We start from the raw sequence: 13,307 nt of genomic DNA on the forward strand, positions 1-13,307 counted from the left end.
AGTGCCTAATCTCTAAGCCATCTCTCGAGTCCCACATACCCTTTTATTTATTTATTTCTTTTCTTTTAACTTTCTAAATTTTTCATTTATTTGAGAGAGAGAAAGGCAGAGAGAGAGACAGAAAGAATGGGCATGCCAGGGCCTCCAACCAGTACAAACTAACTTAAGAAGCATGTGACACCTGCAATTGTCCTGGGGAATCAAATCTTGGTCTTTTGGCTTTGCAGGCAAGTGCCTTAACTACTAAGCCATTCCTCCAGCCTCCTTTTTATTTTTTAACTTTTTATTGACAACTTCCATAAATATATACAATAAACCATGGTAATTCTCTCCCCTACATTCCCTATCACAAATCTACTCTCCATCATATCCCCCCCCCCCCCCCCGTTAGTCTTATTTTGATGTCGTCATCTTTTCCTCCTATTACGAGGGTCCTGTGTAGGTAGTACCAGACATTGTGAGGTCATGGATATCCAGGCCATTTTGTGTTTGAAGTTTGCATTGTAACAAATCCTACCTTTACTTTGGCTCTCACAATCTTTCCATCACCTCTTCTACAATAGACCCTGAGCATTGGAAGGTGTGATAGAGATATTTCAGTGCTGAGCACTCCCTTGTCACTTCTCAGCATTATGGGGCCTTTTGAGTCTTCTCAGAGGTCACTGCCATCTGAAAAGAGAAGCTTCTCTAACCAAAAGTGAGAATAGCATTAATATATGATTATGATCATTAAGAGAGGTGCTTATTGGGCAGTTTGCTGAGCATAGTACATGCATTTAGCCAGATACCAACAGGCGTTACCCCTAGTTGCACCCACATACCTTTTAATAAGGAAAAATTCTCTTAGCTCTTCAGTTTCCATTTATTATATTTACTACAAAGTTACCTACATATATATAAATATAAAAGTAGGTATATAGTATCTCTGTCACAAAGATAAAGCCAAAACAAGTTTATAGACTTGACATAGACAAAGCTCTAAAACTTCAAAACAAAACTAACTAAATATAATAAATGGAGATGTTTTACCAAAATGAAATTGTCACCTGTAGTGTGATTCTGACAGTAAGTACTAAAGTATGAGTTCTCTTAGCTCACCATGCTACAGTGGTGATGGTTCTCTCCATTTCTCTCTTCAGATATCATTTGTTCAGCATGTAGTGTTGTTTTGTCATGTTTACCCTGCCTGTTTTCCTATTAAGTGAGTTGTCCATAAGCTTCCTGCAGCTAAAGCTGAGCTAAGCCTTAGTATTGAAATGATTTAAAAATATTTAACAAATTTTGTTTTCTCAAAAATGTTTATGGGCTGGAGAAATGGCCTAGTGGTTAAGGCACTTGCCTGCAAAGCCCAAGGACCCTGTTTTGATTCTTCAGGTCCCAGATGCACAAAGTGACACCTGTGTCTGGAGTTCGTTTGCAGTGGCTAGAGGCCCTCACACACTTATTCTCTCTGTGTCCTCCCACTCCTCTTTCTCTCTTTCTGTCTAGACAGACAAATAAATACAATGTTTATTATAAAATTAATGTTCATATAAAGCATTGGCTAAAGAATTACATAATGTGCTAACACTCAACCTGATCAAAACATTGGTATTAAATTCATTTAAAAGTTGTTATACTAGGTGGTACAGGAAGGGATATTAGCACTAGAGGGTTCAACTTACACATTTTTAGTCTTGTTACACTATTATGGTTATTAACTAATCATATGAGATTCTAATTGAATTGTAAAATAGGTTTTTGTCTGTATGTGGAAGAATTTTCCCATACCAGTATGATCCTGATGTTCCCAGCCAGTTCCATGAACTAGTGACTTGATGTATGAAAGCATCCAGAAAAGCTGGCCTGTCTAAAGGCTTTTAAAGTAGTGTTTTATAGTCTTTCTTCCTACTGAGAAATTCAGACATTCTGGAAAATGAACAATTGTCATTTTTACTTTCTTGGTGATTGTAGAATAGAAAATACCATGATGGTTGGAGTGGTGGCTTAATGATTAAGACACTTGTCTGCAAAGCCATAGGACCCAGGTTCACTTCCCTAGTACCCAGGTAAAGCCAGATACAGAAGGTGGTACATGCACCTAGAGTTCATTTCCAGTGGCTAAAAGCCCTGGTGTACCTATCCTCTCTATATTTGCCTGTCTCTCAAGGAAGGAAGGAAGGAAGGAGGGAGGGAGGGAGGGAGGGAGGGAGGGAGGAAGGAAGGAAGGAAGGAAGGAAGGAAGGAAGGAAGGAAGGAAGGAAGGAAGGAAGGAAGGAAGGAAGGAAGGAAGGAACTATGAAAATTACAAAAGAGCTCAATGAAGATGGAGTGTATGTATCCGATTTAAATTTTCTACTTAATAAAACAACTGTACAAATGATTAAATTTAGCGGAGATAAGTAGGAAGCACTTTTAAGTTTTATTTAGATTATCTTAAAAATATTTCCTTTATGTCATCCTAGGAGTGGACTGGTAATAATTTATGTTGTAGACATTATTTGATTGTTTTTTGCAATCCAACCTCTTTTGGGCTCAGTGAATGCATTGTGTTTGTGTGTGTGGTAGAATATATGCTTTCTGTAACACTTCTCACCACCTCACCCCTATCACCTCATAAGAAAACTGGCTGGCATCACATTTATAGATAGGCCCAATTCTTGACTTTCTTTATGGTAAGTAGTCTGTCATTGATTTTTGAGTTGTGAGCCTTACTTCAGCTAAGATTTTCTTTCTCTTATTAAAGAAAGACGGTGTGTGTGTGTGTTTGTGTTTGTAACTTAACTATTTCGATGAAGTTGTTTCTAATCTTCACCTCTTTAAAATCAAAATTTACCATCTATAGATTTATAAAGCATGTACTTATTTACTTATTTCTTCTACTTCAAATATATCTCAGTATTTACATTCTAAGAGTCTCATACTGTGCTAGTTTGAATGCTTATCCTCCATATGTTACATTAAAGCTCATAATTGAGTCTCCAGCCCAAAAGTATGTTTGGGGCTGATTTGAATTCCAACCCAAAGGTATGCAGAGACGTCTGAGCTCTGGCAGGCTTTGCGCTTTCTGTTTTTGGTCTTTGCTGACTGTTTGGTTGTTTCTCTGCTTGGATGTATAGAGACAGCTTCTTCCATTAGTGGAACGTCCCCCTGTATCTGTAAGCTTGAAATAAATCCCTTCCTCCCATAAACACTGTTCATCTGGTTAGATAGTCATCTCAGCATTGTGGAAACCCTGCATACAGGTTCTGCTGATTGAGCTATTCAGGCACTGCATTTACATCTTAAAATGCATATAACTTTTTTTGATTGTGCATAGACAGGTTATCTGTAATTTTTAATGTTAAAGTAGATATCAAACTGCACTGTGAAGAAAGGCATTGGTTTCCACTTAGAATTGCTGTACCCTCCTGTTTTACAAATGAAGAGTGTGGAGGCCCAGGCAGGGTGGATGAAAGCCAGAACAGGTGGACTAAATAGCCTGGGGGACTGCCGCCTATAGAGGATAGATATATTTGCACAGCCTTTTGAATTTACCATCCCTTCTCATGTCCTGTGAAGAAGGAATTTGTAAAACACACTCTATTTTTCAGTTGTACTTAGCCAGGACCCAAGAACACAGCAGGGAACTGCAAAAACTTTAAAGGGGGAGGGTTAATGTAAATTTGTATTTGAATGTTTGGAGTTTTAAAATTTTACCCAAATTTCCATTCACTGGCCCAGTCCCTTAAGTAAAATTTTCTTTTACTATTAGAGTTGACCAAGTAGGCTACAAATGAATGACACTAAAGTTACTGCAATCTATGAGGAGCTTGTGGCACCCAGCACATTGCACAGCCTGAGGTAGGACCATTTGCCAAAAGTATACCAGAAAAAGCTTTTTTGGGGGTTTTGGTTTTATTTATTTTTTTTTTATGAGAGAGAGATAATTGGTGGGCCAGGGACTCCAGCCACTGCAGTCAAACTCCAGATATGTGTGCCATCTTATGTGCATGTGCATGCAACTTTGAGCACTTGTGTTACCTTGTGCATTTAGCTTACGTGGGATCTGGAGAGTCAAACATGGGTCCCTAGGATTTACAAGCAAGTGCTTTAATTGCTAAGCCATCTCTCTAGCCCCTCCTTTTTTGTTTTGTTTCTTTTTTTGTGTGTACTTTTATTTTTTATTTGCAAGTGCACTTGCCAGGGCCTGTTGCCACTGCATGTGAACTCCAGGTGCCCATGCTCCTTTGTGCATTTTGGCCTTTGTGCCCTTTGGACCAGCAGGCTTTGCAAGCAAGCACACTTAATCATTGAGTCACCAGCCCAAGAAGCTCTTTAATTTTTTTGGTTTGTTTTTCAAGGTAAAGTCTCACACTAATCCAGGCTGACCTGGAATCCACTCTGTATTCTCTGGTTGTCCTTGAACTCTTGGTAATCCTCCTACTTCTGCCTCCCAAGTGCTGGTATTAAAGATGTGCACTACCATGCCCGGCTTCAAATTAAAATATTTATGAAAGAGAGAGATATATATAGACAGAGAGAATAGGCATGCCATGCATGGCCTCTAGCCACTGCAATGAATGAACTATAGATGCATGTGCCACCTTGTAAGCCTGGCTATACATAGGTATTGGGGAATCAAACCTGGGTCCATAGACTTAGCAGGCAAGTACCTTATCCACTGAGCCACCTCTCCAGCCCTGAGAAGAAATTCTTAAGAAAGACTACTGCAGGAGAAACCAAGCTTTTATTATGAGCACATTTTTAGCACATGAATTCTGAAATTGCTCCTGATTAATCAATACCCCAATGCAGGAGCACTTTCCACTCATTCAGTAGTTACTAGAGGTCCCTGTACTGGTTACAGTAATGCTGTTATGACAAGGAAACTGAAAGTGCTAATAGTTTAAGCATAATAGAAATTTCTTTAGTGTCGGGACCTCAGCATGCCTATTCTAGACAGCCAAAGCAGCTTTTCAAGTCCCGTGTCAAAGACCAGCTCCTTCAGTGTTGTGGCTCTACCACCTTCTAACATTTGATTTCCAAAGGATCTTAGCTCCTCTGCTGCAAGCTGGCTGTTGGGGAAAGAGCATGGAACACTTGGACACAAGATTTTCACATGCCAAACCCAGAAGTCACACATACCTTGTTACTAACACTTCATGGTGTAGAACCTGCCCACTTAGTTATACCAAACAGCAAGAGCTGAAAGATATGGTGGGGAGGGCCCAAGAAGAGAATGTGGTGCTCAGCTTTCTGTAATAATCCAGACAGTGTGCTCGTGGTTAGAACAAAATTATAAAAGATATGTCAGCCAAATGGAAGTAATTGAATAAGAGGCACTACCATGTTTTTAAAGAAAGGCATTGGACTGGCCCTCGGGGCCTGCTTCTCTGGATGTCCAGGCCGCCCACCTGCTCCATGTCCTGTGGCTATTCACGGTCACCTTGGGACGGGGGGGGGGGGGGGGGGGGGGGGGGGTGCTGTCACTGGGCCTGAGGAGCCACTGAGGTGCGATGACCACAAGTTCCATGTTTTCTAGCACCCAACATAGCTTGTAAGAATTTCAGTGGTAATGAAACACATTTTACTGGAAATGAAGTTGGCTTTCACAAGCCCATCTCTTGCCAAATGTAATGGCTATTCATACAAAGTGGCAATTGCATTATATCTCTTTCTGGGAAGGTTGGGAGCAGATCAGTTTTACCTTGGATATCCTCCCTGCCTTAAGCTTGTTAAGTTTTTGCACTGTAGGATTTTGTGGAATTGGGAGCCTAATTGATTTTGTTCTGATTTCAGTGCAGATTTTTGGACCTTCAGATGGAAGTAGTTGTATTATAGATTATTATGGAACCAGCCTTAACTTGGTATAACTAATGAAACATATAGAAAACTAATGACTAATGAAACATATAGAAAAACAATTATATTCATATGTATTGTGAAAAAAGAAACAGCTTTGGACCTCCATGGTGTCAGTAGAGAGTTCCAGAAAGTGGGTTTCCAGATTCTCCTTCTCTTCACCTTCACAGGCCACTCTGGATTCTGTATGATTTCTTATTTTTGTGTATATTCTCATCTTCACTGATCATGTTGAAGTAAAATATTCCTAGAATTACTTAATAAGACTTTTAAAGCAGTGAACTGAGTCTACTGTCTCTGTGAGGTGAGAGCTTATCACTTTGATACTGTCTAATGTCTTTTACATAAGTGAGCTGCCACTTGTCATTTTCATTTGTGAAAAATAAAAATGTAACTTATTCACACACACAACAAAAAGCATTGGCACACCATTACCACTCTGCCTAGAACAAAATCCTTCACAGCATGCCTAGGATGCCCGTAGACTGAAGCTCTTGGTAGCCAGAATCACTGTTACCCACTGTGCACACTAGGATGCAGGGACATCTTGATGCCCTTTACTGAATATTGGTGGGGCGGGGTTCTCTGTAGATCTGTGGATCAGGAAACTGACTTGTCAGACTTGTTCAGACTCTTTCCCAGAACAGGAGGTGATGTACATCTTTCCCTCAGTCTAGGATGCAACCTTGGTTCTGGTGTTTGTCAACAGTGTGGCGCGCACTCACTCTCTCCCTCCCCTTCCTTTCCTCTCCCTCTCTTTCTCTGCATTTCATCAGTAAAGCAGGAGTGGGACAGCTGTGAAAGTGCTTATTGCAGGCATCTCCAGAGATAATGCACAGTTGCTGAATAACATCTGCCACAGGCAGTGGAGTTTTCCATATGTGGGTTTTTTTGGTTGGGTGGTTTTTTTGCTTTTTTGTTCTTGTTGTTGTTTTGAGATAGTGTCTCAGTTTAGCCCAATCTGACCTGGAATTCACTATGTAATCTCAAAATGGCCTTGAATTTACATCAGTCCTCCTACCTCAGCCTCCCAAGTGCTAGGATTAAAGCCTTGAGCCACCACTCCCAGCTCCATATGCTAAACACTTTAAAATAATGGTCAGAAAGCCAGGCATGGTGGCGCACGCCTTTAATCCCAGCACTTGGGAGGCAGAGGTAGGAGGATTGCTGTGAGTTCAAGGCTACCCTGGGACTACAGAGTGAATTCCAGGTCCACCTGAGCTAGAGTGAGACCGTACCTTGAAAAACAAAACAAAAAAAAAAAAAAAAAAGGTCAGGAATGGGAGCTTTTTAAACCATCACTTCTTAATGCATTCTCTTCAATCCATATTCCTTGTCATGTCACATTTAAGGGGTTTTAGCCCATTGAAATGATTGGATGGATTGTAATTCATATGATTAATCTTTGGTCTGTAGAGATGAATAAGCACAGGAAAAATAAACATTTGTAAAGCCAGTAAGTGGTATGTGTCATGTAAGGCCTAGTGTGAAAGCACAAAATTTTACATCATAAACCTTATAATGTGCACAGAAACAACCTAATTTGCTGAACATTGGGGGTCACTAAACTACTTAATGGACTTTAGTCATATATAGTGACCTAAATTAACAGAATGGGTAAGACAGTATCTTTGTAGATCCTATACTTTTGTGCAACCTGAAAACAACCTGGTTTTCAACCTGCTTGAAATGTGCTTTAGCAGTATAACCCGAGCTTCGTATACTGTGATAAGCTATGTTAAGATCAGTGTTTGTTTTACATAATGATATGTAAAGCTTCTAGATCTTCCAGTGCCTTGAGCTCATCCTCTTCATCCTGTGTCTGTCCTTTTTAGCAAATGTTGGTTTCCAGAGGTTGAAATTATCTTGCCCTGAGGCTTGAGAGCATCTTTAAAATCAGTTTTTAGTCTTAGTTTACTGGATTTTTTTTTGCCACTTAAAATTTAAGGTTAATTAAAATGTGTTTACTGTTACTATGGAGTGATTTGCTTTAAGCTCTTTAAATCCTTTAAAGATGAAAGAATTTCACTCAAAGAAAGTAAATTCAGGGCCATACACACTTAAGTTCAAATATAAAACTGGCACTAAATTTAACCTGGACTGTTGGATTAATACCACTGATTGGGATCTTACGTTTGATTTCATCGATAGGAACTTAACAAAGAGGGAACTCTTACCTGTATCCACCTAAGTAAATTGCCTGTGCATCCTAACTTCACTTCTCAGTCTTGATGTTTGAGACTTGAAGCATGGGCAGGCTCCACTGTGCTTTGATTTGTATAGCACTTAAAATGAGGACTAAGAGATGCACAGTGTTTTCTTGGTAAATCCGTTTTGCTGGTATAGAAGACAGTTGCCTGGTAAAGCACTTTTGGGCCTCACATACTCAGTCCCCCAGAGATTTCTACATAAGTCAAAAAGAAGTAGGAATCACATTATTCAGTTCTCAGATAATCTCTTGTGTACCATAGATGGTTCTGCATCTGCTTTTGTTTGATGTTTTTTAATCATGGTAATGTCTCATGCATAAACCAAAAGTCAAATTACATTCTCATTGAATACAAAGATTCCTGTGATACATACTTGTTTCAATTCTTTGTATACTATTTTTGTTATATTATTTTTATTTTTTCTTTTCCTTTTTCGATATATAATTTCACATAGACTTTATATATTCAAAGTAGACGATTCAGTAGTTTTCAGTGTACTTCGTATTTAGTACCACCATTATCACAGTACACTTTTAAAACATTTTTAAGAACTTGAACAAACACTTCATACCCATTAGTAGTCATTTCTATCTTCCACTGTCTTCTATTCCTGCCCCCTGCCCATATGTCAAAGTTTGACTGCATTATGTGCTCCCTTAAGACACTTCCCCATGTTACACTCATTGGTAGAACCTTCTTCAATAGGTCACCAGCCATGGTGGGAGGGCAGTGGAGCTGAAGCTGAAAACTGATAACTGCACAATGGAAGCTTGCTGCCAGTGCTACTGCAGTCGCTCAACTCTGCCCTCCCTTCTGTAAAGGGTGGGTGGCATCTTCACAGTGTGCTTGCTACACAGCATTTGGCACAGTGTCTGGCACCAGTTCGGAAGGTGACAAATATGTGTTCATTGGTGGAATGAGAAACCAAGTTGTTGAGAAGGGGAATAATCTCCCTGGAGGTGTTCAACATTGGAACAAGGGGCCAGGTTGGTAACAAGGGAAATAACCCATCCCCAGAGGTGTTCATTGTTGGAATGAGGAGTCAGGTTGTTGACAAGGGAAATCACTTGTCCCCAGAGGTGTTCATCATTGGAATAGGGGGCCAGGTTGGTGACATTGGGAACAATCTGTCTCCAGAGCAAACTTTGTCACCAACCTGGCTGTCAAAGTAAAGCCCTTTCCTACATTCCTTCTATAATTCATTCTTTAAGGAATGAGAATCTTAAAAGTACAGCTTGCAACTACCTACTTCCCAGCAGCTGCCTCTCCTATTTGGGCAAGCAAGGGCTTTGCTCTTCATGTACTGGTAGTAATTATTATCACTGACTGCACTTTCTCTGAAGGAAAGTACTGTTCATCAGCTATAAGACATCTTGGAAGCTGAACCTTTAATTTCATTCTAGCATCAGTGACAATGACTGCTGCTTTCCTTTACTGTAAGGCAAAGACTGCTAGAGCATAAGCGGACAGATACACAAATCTGACAGCCTAAGAAAACATTTAGCTCTCTGAAATGGTGTGTGTGTGTTCACTTGTGTGTGCAGGTGCATACGCTGTGCACATTCATGTAGTAACAAGATTCCGGGTACTTTCTCTATTGCTTAACTCCTTACTTAAAAATGAGTCTCGCCTTCAACCCATAACTGTCCCATTAGTGGACCCAGGTGATTCACCAGTACTTCCCCCTTCCTCATGGACTGGATTCTGGGGTATTGAACCTTAGCACCTGCTTAAACAGCAAGTGCTTTTAACCACTGAGCTATCTCCCTAGCCCTTTTGGCTCACTTTCTTCTCCCCAATGGTTACTTATTGAATGTGCTGTGTGGCATTGCTGGGAAAAGTCTTCTAGATGATAGTAATGAACAGCAGCAGTCATCATTTAAAGTGTAGCCATTGGGAGCTTACTATCTGATCATTACCAAAACCTGGAAGAGAAAAGGTGGGGGGGGGGGACTGCTGGGCTATCTATTAACCAGCATTCATCTAGTCAGTAAAAGCAAATTGCAGTATAGTTTTGTGTTAGCTTTATGGCCTCAGACATGTTTCCTACCTTCTGAATTTCATTGAGCCCAGGCTAGTGCTGGTGTATACAATAAGCATTTAATAAATACTTGTGAGTTCCAGGAGATTGGGCAAGAGTGACCCTGCTTCAGAAAAAAAAAATTAATACTTGTTTCATAGATGAATTAATTCATTTTCTCTCATGCTAGTAGATATTAATCTTGGAGAAATAGTTGATCATTGCAGAACATCTCTCTAGCTATGTCTTATAGTGAACAAGCTCACATTAAGTATTTGGTAGACTGTTAGAAGAAAACACCTTCACCAAAAATTTGCTCCTTTCTCTTCCTTGTAATCATGATACTGAGATTATTAACTAAGCCCCCACCACCACCACACACACACAGTCTGTTCACTTCCTGAAAAGTTATTACTTGGAGCCAGAGAGATAGCTCAGTGATTAAAAGCACTTCCTATTGCAAGCATGAGGCTTTGAGGAGTCCTGAAAGATCATTCCCATTCTATCCTCAGGACCCACATAAGTAGCTGGATGTAACCCTGGTCAGCTAGTAGAGCAGAGACCCAAGAATCACTGGAGCTTATTAAAAAAAAAAAAAAAGAAAAAAGAAAGAAAGAAAAGCCAGGTCTGAGATCAGTAATAAGCTCTGGCTCAAATAAGAATGGGCAGAAGAACAGTGGATGATATTCTGCTCCAGCCACTATAGGTAACCACATGGGGTGCTGCATGAGCACACACCATCTTAGGCACATACACAAGCAAAAAAAAAAAAAAAAAAAAAATATATATATATATATATCAAAAATGATTTACAGGCCAGGCATGGTGGCAAACACCTTTAATCTCAGCACTCAGGAAGCAGTGGTAGTTCAAGGCCATCCTGAGATTACATAGTGAATTCCAGGTCAGCCTGGACTAAAGTGATACCTACCTCAAAAAATTAAAAATTAAAAAAAAAAAAATTTGCAGGCCAAGTCTGGTGGTGCACTCCTTTAATCTCAGCTCCTGTGAGGCAGAGGTGGGGGATCACCATGAGTTCAAGGCCACCCTGAGACTACATAGTAAATTCCAGGTCAGCCTGAGCTAGAGTGAGACCCTACCTCAAAAAAAAATAAAATTTACAGGACATAAACCTTTAATATGAAAAGTGAGAATCCACCGGCTCTTAAGACCACAAGCAGTCTTTGTCTTCAGAAATGTAGCTGTGAGAAAAACATGCACTGTTCATCCCTTAAAGGGAATAAGAATCCAGTGGCCTGCTAGGTCTATGAGAAGGGTTATTCATACATGGTTACTACCATTATTCTCTCTTATTAAGCATTTTTTGTTTTCATGTGCTTATCATCTCTATCAAGATCTTGAGATTGTGATTCATTCTAAGTACAATGATGGGTATTTTGTGTGCACAAATTTTTTATTGAAACATGATCTGTTGCTTAGAAAACATGAAGGAACTGTATTCCCTTTTCCTTCCTTCACTGTATCCCCCTAAAAGTTTCATTCTAAGACTTGAATTTTTTCTTTCCCTGACCCTGGGACAAGGCTGCATCATACTTTGGTCATGCCATGCCATTGCTACCAGCCATATCCAGCCTCATAGTTAACAAGTGGCTGTTAGGTGATCTTTGCTACCTCACCCTTGCTGCAGATTCTGAGAATCCTCTCTCGGTACAGTTCCTGTAGCATTAACACTCATGTCTTCCTGAACTGTGCTCACTGTCTTCGGGTTGGTCAGTACAGGTGTCATACCACTGTTTCAGCTCCCATGTACCTGTAGGGTCGGCTTCTTTGTTTTGTCCATTGCATTATCCCCACTATCTCCTTAAACCATCCTTGACATATAGTAGGTTCTCAAGTAATTAGCAACATAATAAATGGAGTGAATGTGTTTGTACATTGCACCAAGAATAGTGAAATCTGCTTTTAATGTCTCTGGCCTCCCTAGCCAGAGAGGCCACGCTGCCATTTCTGCCCATCCACAATGGCTAGTAGTACTGCTCGTTTCTTAGCTCTAAGCCCAATAATCCAAACTTCACAACTCTTTCAGCTACAACAGGCTGATTCACCTTAAGACATGGGGATGAAGCTCTTGGAAGTAGAGATTTGCCCCAAGAAAGTCAGCCACCTATGTGCAGACTGTCACCAAGAGTATGGAGCCACTCTTACCAGCATCAGACACATCCAAAGCAACAAAGCCCGGAACAGCACATGGTGGCCATCCAGCCATCCATAGAGCCAAAGCTGTGCAGCCAGGAGCCCATGATAGTTAAGAGGAAGCCCCCCTGGTCCATGGCCCCAGAAGCAATAGAGTATGCTGACTTTCTCAGACATGTCAAAAAAAAAAAAGGTAATGGAAAAGTGAGATTCAGAAGGACCTGAGGTGTCAGGAAAACAAGGAAGACATTATTTAACTTACACACTTTCATGGATTTGCCAGTCTCTACTTTTTCAAATAGGCCCAAATGACTTCTTCAGCCAGCAGCCTTGCACTAACCCTTAATACTTCACTTTTTTTCCAGGCAATGTATCATAAGTCAATATTGGGTGTCAAGGTCTGAACTGTCAGATACTAAGGCTGATGATAGGTATGAGTCGTCATGAACCTGTCTGGTGACAAGGTATTCAGAATAATCTGTAAACGCTGCATAGTCAGAGCTGCTAGGTTGTCTTTGTTCAGGTAGGACTATAATACTGTTGAGTCCAGTGTTAATCAGCAATATCTAAGTAAACACATGCATTTAACTGCCTTTTGAGTGACCTGCCAATTATCTTTGTCATGGACTTCTCATGCTGTATTCTGCAACCTTAACACTAATAGTTGCCCTCTGACTTTGTCTCAGATCACATGCTTAGTCTCAGAAGGGGAGGAATAACTCCCCACTTGCATTTGTGGGTATTGAGTTACCCATATTCACCCAGCCCCCTTCCAACAGAATTTCTGGCCTCTCCAGGAGAGTTAGTGTGTGAGCCAGCTGTATACTGAGATTCCTCTGCTCTTTCATCTGTCTGCTTCTGTGAGCCAGATTGCTGTGGAACCCACTTCTCTGCTGGACTTGAGGGTCCTAAATTGTCATTGTGAGCAGTTGTTCACCAGTTGTTTCTAATTCTGCAAGTAGGCCTCTCAGTCATATCACAAAATAAATATTTTTATTGGTAAGAAAAGTCGTATTAGTATTCCATGAAATGAAATGAAGGTTCTAATGAAAGTCAACTTATGACTACACTGTATACATCCAGAAGGTAAGCATGCAGAA

This window comes from Jaculus jaculus, chromosome 19 (genome assembly GCF_020740685.1).
Source record: "Jaculus jaculus isolate mJacJac1 chromosome 19, mJacJac1.mat.Y.cur, whole genome shotgun sequence".
Classification (NCBI taxonomy): Eukaryota; Metazoa; Chordata; class Mammalia; order Rodentia; family Dipodidae; genus Jaculus; species Jaculus jaculus.